This window comes from Euprymna scolopes, chromosome 10 (genome assembly GCF_053919585.1).
Source record: "Euprymna scolopes isolate OS-2025 chromosome 10, ASM5391958v1, whole genome shotgun sequence".
NCBI classification, from domain to species: Eukaryota; Metazoa; Mollusca; class Cephalopoda; order Sepiida; family Sepiolidae; genus Euprymna; species Euprymna scolopes.
This window is the reverse complement of record NC_136491.1, coordinates 82,204,055-82,212,462: the sequence shown is the minus strand read 5'-3', so window position 1 is coordinate 82,212,462 and position 8,408 is coordinate 82,204,055. Positions and strand designations below refer to the sequence as shown.

At 37.7% G+C, this 8,408-nt stretch overlaps 1 pseudogene; it reads left to right on the top strand.

Annotated features, from left to right (window-relative positions):
• The first annotated feature begins 7,979 nt into the window (after window positions 1-7,979).
• Window positions 7,980-8,096, top strand: LOC145286613 (5S ribosomal RNA; annotated as a pseudogene).
• Window positions 8,097-8,408: the final 312 nt, after the last annotated feature.

The window sequence follows — 8,408 nt, the reverse complement described above, 5'->3', positions numbered from 1 at the left end:
TACTTCTGTCTGTTTGAACTGGACTTATGTCGGTTGAATCCGCGGAATGCATGCTGCCTTTGAGCAATGGCAGCTGCACAAGCAGAGGTAAACCATTGGGGACAGTGAGGCATACTATAGAATAAATAAGGAAAACTTTTGTCAGACTATGTGTGTTTTTGTTTTTGTTTTTAGTGTGTGTGTGTGTGTGTGTGTATGCGAGTGTGTGTGTTTGTGCCCGTGCGTGTGTGTACATGTATGCGTGTGCCTGTATGTGTGTGAGCGTGTTTGTTTGTGTGTTTGTATGTGTGTGTGTTTGTGTCTGTGAGTGCGTGTGTGTGTGTTTTTATGTGTGTGTTTGTATGTGTGTGCGCATGTGTGCATGCGCGCATGTGTATGTTTTCATGTGTGTTTTTGTGCGTGTATGTGTGTGTGTGCATGTGTGTGTGTGTGAGTGTGTGTGTTTGTCGTTCGTTTCCATGGTATCTTATATAACAGGATTTTTGAGCTTCTGAAAAGTCGCACTTATGTAAAACTCAAGATATATAACTGCATATTACTGTTTTCCTTTTACCCTTAGCCTTGATATATTTTAGACTATTGTCAATAGGCATATCGTGTCCTTGCAATAATTATATTTCTTTCTTATTAGTGTCTTGCATCAAGTGGTTTCTAGCCTCGTTTGAAGTGATGTAATCAATGCAACCATCGTGACAACTGTACGAAATGGGAACGAAATAAATCATATTTATCTTTCATAAACACATTAAACCTCAAAGATTTTATTCGTCCCAAGATTTTCTGCTATCAGATTATACATTGTCTGAAGATTGCAGCTGTCTGAATTAAATACACTAAACGCTGGTGTTATTGTTTTTTCCTTTCCGTTTAAAAATTTTAATCATGTTCTACAAAATTAAAAAATAAAGTCAAAAACAAAAACAATTTTCGTCTACAAATCAACCAAACCAAACACAATGAATAAATATTGAAAGATGTAAAATACTTTTAGGCATAAACCGCTTTTTTTTCTCTAAATTTACTGGATTATGCATTAGGTTGGTTGGTTGTCTTTTTTTTTACGGCATATCAACCCTTTTTGGCTCATTTAATATCGAATCCAGTGATTTTGAAGAAAATATTTTTTATAGAATGTATATATTTTTTTCAAGTCGGTTTCTATTTAATCTATAGTTGGGACCCTAACAGGTACTACCATTCCGGGTCAGAGTGGACCTGTCAGCAATGGCAATCAAGGGGTGGCTCCACACTCCTCAAAGCCTGCAAGCTGGGGCCTTACCATCGGATATAGTTTAAGGTCATATCCAGGACCGATCTTTATATTTGATATTGCATTTTGATACATCAGCCTTCTTGGAGATAACTCTGTATTCTGACTTCTTAGCATGTTCGGCATTAAATAACAATTTTTGATATACTGTAAAACAAAACAACTCTAGCAAACTACATGAGTATGTATTTGAAGATATAAAATACTTGAAACATAAAAACATTTTTAAATGATTAGATTCGGCATGAAATAACCCGCAAAAGGTCGACATCCCATAAAAAAATACAACCAAACAACATCTCTTCCCAAGCGGTGAAACATATAGAAACTATTCATATTTTGAAGTGTTCTCCACCTCAGAGAGTTTAATTAATAACAGGGCGGAACGATAAAATTGTCGCCCCAGAAAAGATGACATGATTCCATTTCCCTTTGATGACAACCGGTTTCATTTTTTTTTATTGCAGACTATCTACTAGTTGGCCAGTTGTGTACAAATCCAAACAGCGATAGGATCCTTTTATTATGTCTGAAAGTGACATAATGTTCAACGAACGAGATCGAAGGTTCGCCGCTGTACAACTCATGCTTTCTACCGATCCAAGTTATGACAACAGGACCAATGTCATCACCCTCAAAATGCATCGCTGGATTGCCACAAATAACAATGCCGTGCCCAGGATAATAAAACAAAGTTTCCGGCCACGGTTATGGTTTTTGGTGTGGCTTCAAGTGCGGGCCACATCATGCCACCTCACATCTTCGAAGTCGGTTTGAAAGTCCAAAGAGATCCAGGCTTGGCTTCAGAATTAGTGCTACGACTTTGTGTGACACTTACGTCACCCGCGTGTCGTCTAGTGGTGGAACGCTCCCCGATTGTTGGTCTCCGTGTCTCCTTGATGAGAATGTCAGTGGCCAGTAACCTGAAATAGACTCGTCGAGCGATTCTGCAATCATGCAAAACAAATTAAAAAGACAAGTCGATATTTGTTTGGTTTTTTTTTCTCATGCAAAATTCCTTGTTATTCATAAAGGTTACAATCGTCGTTTCATAATTCGCTATTAAGTTAGGGACTGGCCATTTGTTAACTGTAAAGTTCTTTCTTTTTCGATAAAAACTAAATAACTACATGACAGGGTCAATCGATGAGGCAGTCGGTTTTTTCGCTCGTTCGAGCCCAGGGGAGCAGATCTCTCTCTTCTTGCGCTCAAAACTCGCTGCTTATATTGTGGGGGCGGGAACTATGCCTTCTTCCTGATCGTCTTCTTTTTTTTCTCTGATTCGGCCCTTTAGCCAATCAGGATGCCAGAACCGCTGTCAGTCAAATCTTCACCAGGCGGCCTATACCCAAAAAAGGGGCTGTTTTTCTTCTTCTGTTGGCAATCGAGTAGAATAGGCGGACCGTCTGTCAGTGTCTATTTTGTTGGGTGCATTTAGCTTGCAGTTTACTGCAACTTCGAGCCTGTCTCATTTGTACCCTTCATCTCACTGCCCCCTCCTCCCTCGGCCTGAACTCGGTGGAGTACTCCGTTTGGTCATACATTAAGAACATCGACATCGTGAATTCCCACAACACCCAAGCCAGTCTGATCGCCACTATCCGCCGAATATTCACAGATCTCCAGCCGGCGGTTGTGAAAAAGGCATGCTCCCAGTTCCGGACCCGTATCGAGGCGGTGATTGAGGCTGAAGGCGACTACATTGAATAGATATAAGCTCTACTACATAATCAAGTCGCTTGAATTGATTTTTTCAATAAAAGTTTTTAAATAAAGTGTTTGTTTCTTTAGGGTTATAACTTTATCATTCGACTCTGTACTTGTTGTTTATAATTAATATTATTTTATATTCACAGACATGTCATTCATTCAAACCACGGCTTATATGTGTCTGTAATATCACAATTTACGCATGGTCCCACAAGATTTTAAAGATGCTGTTGTTCATCATTTGTAAAAACATAAGGGAAATGGGAAGGTATGTGATAACGACCGCAGTATTTCTGTTCCTTCTATAGCTGGTAAAATCTTAGCAAGGTTGATTTTGAATCTGATCATAAAGCATATAATCGACGATACAGATCCTGAGTTAAAGTGCAAGTCACGACACCGTAGACATGATATTCTCCTTGAGACAGGTATGGCGAAAATAGGTTTACCGCAAAAACGTGCTCGGATCTGTCTGTTGTGCGGACTGAGAAGGAAAAGTGAAAAGATTTAAGATGGCGACCGTGGTCTTTTAATGTACACGGTCTCGAACAGTTCTCAAAAAATCGCGTCTCACACGTGATGTTGAGCTGTTTCCGGGTACCATAAAAGCAGGTTGCTAGGGGAAGGGGGCAGAAGCGTTCAACATGTATATAGTGAATATTATTGTGCGACTCGTCGGATTTCCTGATACAACCTATGTATAGTGAATTTTATTGTGCGATTTGTTGAATTTCCTGATACAACCTATGTATAGTGAATTTTATTGTGCGATTTGTTGAATTTCCTGATACAACCTATGTATAGTGAATTTTATTGTGCGATTTGTTGAATTTCTTGATATAACCTGTGTATAGTGAACTTTGTTGTGCGACTCATCAGACTTTTCCGATTCCGATTACAGAGAAAGTTCGTGAAAAAAAATCAGGAGATGCATATAGTGGTTGTGGACCTCACTAAGGCATACAACACTGTAAACCGGGCTGCCCTGGGGAAAGTGTTACGAAAGCTTGGTATACTCGAAAATATGTTGCAAGTGGTAGACTCATTCCACGAAGGCAAATGTTGTTTCAAATGGTGAGATATCCGATTAATTCGCCATCACTAACGTCACTCAACAGGGATGTGTCATGGCCACTGCACTGTTTGCTCTTTAATTTTCGGTAATGCTGAAACATGCATTTGCTGGAGCAAAGGATGGCGTGAAAATTCAATATAGGAAAAGTGGTGACTTTTTTAATCATCAGAGGTCTAAAGCTAAAACTTTGACTCGAACCAGTATAATTTGTGACTTACTATTCGCAGATGATGTTACACTTGTGGCTGCTTTGTTCAAGGAAGCTCAACGAACAAATTCTCTGCTGCTTGCAAGGCATTCGGATTAACCGTAAGTATAACAAAAACTGAAGTTGTTCATCAACCATACCCAGCAGTGTCAAACAGATCCCACCTATGCATGCGTTTTCCGAAGTATTAATTTAAGTTGATGGTCATAGTTTGAAATATGTCAAGAACTTCAACTACCTCGGAAGTCAAGTAACATACTCAGTGACACTCAGTATGGTTTCCGTTCTTCGAGATCTATAGCTGATGACTAACTGTTATATCACACAGGATTAGTGGATCGCTCGACGGAGGCTTTGTCTCTATAGCAATAGCACTTGACGTATCAAAGGTTTTTGATAGAGTGTGGCAGAAATTTTATAAAATCCACAGTAAGTTCTCTACAGTGCAATGTAGACTACAATGTATTGTGGACTGTCAATGTTTTTTTTTTTTGTTTTTTTTACAAAGGCATCACCACATTATCAAGGCCCAGAGGCCACTCAAGGATAAGGGTTAAAGAGTGTACAGTAGAAGTTGGTCAATATAGTAATCATTAGTAATGAAAATTTGGTAAATTTAATAACTTATATGGAACGGCTCATCAAGAACTTATTTACCTTAGACTTGAACACAACCATATTGTAGTCAGCCGGAAAGCAGGAAAACGGAAGACAATTCCACAGGCGTGCAGTTCTAAGAAAGAAGCTTTGTTCATGGAATCTATGTTTAGGTTTAGGCACAGATAAAGAGTGGGGGAAATTATTGATAGTGTTTACAGCTAGACGAGTGTTTCTTGTGAAAGTTTGGCGAGGGGGGACCATAGATTGAAGCTCAGTTGAACACTTTCCATGAAAATAACGATACATCAGAGACAAACTCGCAACATCCCTTCTGTGAGATAGAGGTTGTAAGGAGGAGAAAAGGACATCTCCTACGAGGCTACGAAGTCTATTTTGAACTCTATCAAGGCAGGACAAGTCCTTTCTAGCAGCTCCTGCCCAGATGTGGCAACAGTATTCCATCCTTGGACGTACCTGGCTCTTATATAGATAGAGAATAGCATCAGCAGTGAGATATCTACTGGATCGATAGAAAGATCCCACCATTTTTCCAGCGGCCTTGGCAACAGATTTGATATACGTGTTCCATTTAAGATCAGGAGTAATGGTCAAGCCCAGAAGCTTGTCAAAACTTGAGGCCTCCTGAAGACGAGAGCCATTCATTTCAATTGATGACAAATGTGGATTAAAATGTTGATGATGTAAAGAGAGAAGCTTGGTTTTAGATGTGGGAGTTATGAGAGCTTATTCCCGGTGCACCTTCAGTTCTGATCTGCAATGGAATACATACATCAAATCTGTTTCCAAGATCGCTGGAGAAATGGTTTGATCATTCTACCGCTCTAGTAAGTGCCTCACTGCTATCTGTATAAGAGCCAAGTGCGCCTTACAATGGTGTAATGTTATCACATTGTTGTCTATTTTCGTGTTGTGGTTGGTTTTATTTAAGATTAACTCCAAAGCTAAAAAAAGCAGCCAAAGAACTCTACAAAAAATCTGACATCACTATACAAATGGCCGACAAATCAAATATGTACACAATCTTAAATAAAACCGACTACAACACGAAAATTCTCCGCGACAAAATAAAATTTAAACCACTCACAAAAAATCCTACAGAACAATTAAAAAAAAATCAAACTAACCTAATTACAACAGGAAACAATGTCAAAATTGGAACAATAAAATTTAGTAAGATAATAGGAGACTATAAACCCGGCTACATATACGGGAAAATTAAAACTCACAAACAGGCTACCCTCTAAGGCCCATAATCTCTCAAATCCCCACCTCAGTATATAATATCGCTAAAACAATCAATAACATTATCCAACCCTATATACCTAGTAAATACTGCATAAAATCTACCACCGACTTCATAGACCTTTTAAAATTAAATTCCCCCCACAAATGCATAACCGCATCCCTTGACGCCGAAAGCCTCTTTACTAATGTCCCGATAAATGACACAATTAAAATAATCATTAATCAAGTATACAACCACAATACAATACCCCCTCCAGCTATAAAACCCAAAACCGTCGAAAAATTACTATTAAAATGTACCACACAAGTTCCCTTCACAGACCCTAATGGGAAAAGATACATTCAAATAGATGGCATCTCAATGGAATCACCTCTAGGCCTAACATTCGCAGAATACTATATGACCTACCTCGAAAATAAAATATTCCTAGATCCAAAAAATAAACCTACTATCTATGCCAAATATGTCGATGACATTGCAGCTGAATCAATACAAGACATTGAAAAACTCAAACTACACCTAGAAACACACTCTGTCCTCAAATTCACCTACAAACCAAACATAAATAACAAAATACCATTTCTCGACGCATTAGTAGATTCATGTGATCCCACTAAATACACAATTTCAACATACAAAAAAACCTACCAACAATAACGCAATACTCCTAAATTACCACAGCGAATGTCCAGAAAAATATAAAAGTGCCCTTTTAAAAAAATTTGATTCACCGCGCATACAATATAGCATCAACTCGACAAATAGTTTACAAAGAGTTAACAAACATAAAACAAACCCTAAGAAACAACAACTTTCCTTATAAAATTGTCGACAAACACATAAAACTCTATTGAAACTCACTTCATAATAAAAACATAAATCCTAACCCTAATAAAAACGACACCATCAAAGTATACTATAAAAACCAATTGCATACTAACTACAAAATAGATGAAAAAATAATAACAAACCTAATTAAAAGATACACCAGAACAATTGACCAAAACAAAAAGATCAAACTAATAATATATTATACCAAATTTAAAACTTCCAACTTAATAATCAAAAACCATAACAACACTAACACCACACTAAACCAAACTAATGTGGTGTATGAATTTATTTGCTCCTTTGAAGAATGTCTCCGCACCCACTCTAAAATTCATACAACGCATACATAGGCTATACAACAACAACACTCACCCGACGATTAACCTATCATTTAGCTGAGAATAGTGCCATAAAACAACATCTAACATCTCACGATAAAAAACTACAGTCGCCTGATATTAGAAATATCTTAACTAACAATACTAAAATCAGATACCTTTACAACTGCACATGACGACTAAAATTACTAGAAGCCATACTTATAAAAAGGCAGCCCTTTTTGAACCGGATCTCATTTAATACCGGCACAAATATACTAACAGTATTTAATAATTAACTAGAAACTAAATAAATAAACTATGCAATGAGAAAATCGAAATTAGAATTAAATAAAAAATAATTCGACCTAACCTCCATGCACTCACCTCTATAACCAATTAATAATTTTTTTTTTAACTAGAAAACGAAAACAACAACAATCGCTCCTGAAGATAATCGGATGCACCGATAGAAAGCGTTCGAGAACAATGAGAACAATATGGCCGAAACACGAGCTATGGCCATCATACTGCATAAGCTGCCTACCGAAATTAAAAGGACCACCCGGCAATTTGAAAAACTATACTGCAAGATCGGAAAAAAGAATAACTCCATCATGTCCAACGAGACGTGTCCGAATATATATATATATATATATATATATATATATATATATATATATATATATATATATATACACACACACGGCATAATCACCTTGACACACCGGTTCTCGTCAGATCACCGAAGTTAAGGAACGTTGAGCCTGGCTAGTACCAGATGGGTAACTATTTGGGAATTCTAGGTGCTGTATGTGCTCTCGGCATTGTTTCCAGTCGTCCTGTACCTCAACTTGCCACTTATATGCCACGATGTTGACTCAGAAGAGGCGTAGTTGGAGACTGCGCAACTCTTACCACACAAATTTCACGTGCAGGCACCCTTGCAGTGAGTATCCATAATCTGTCACGACTGGAGGAAGCCACACACACACACACACACGCATATATATATATATATATATATATATATATATATATATATATATATATATATATATATAGAGAGAGAGAGAGAGAGAGAGAGAGAGAGAGATAGATAATTTCATGTAGACGCGTATAATATAAGA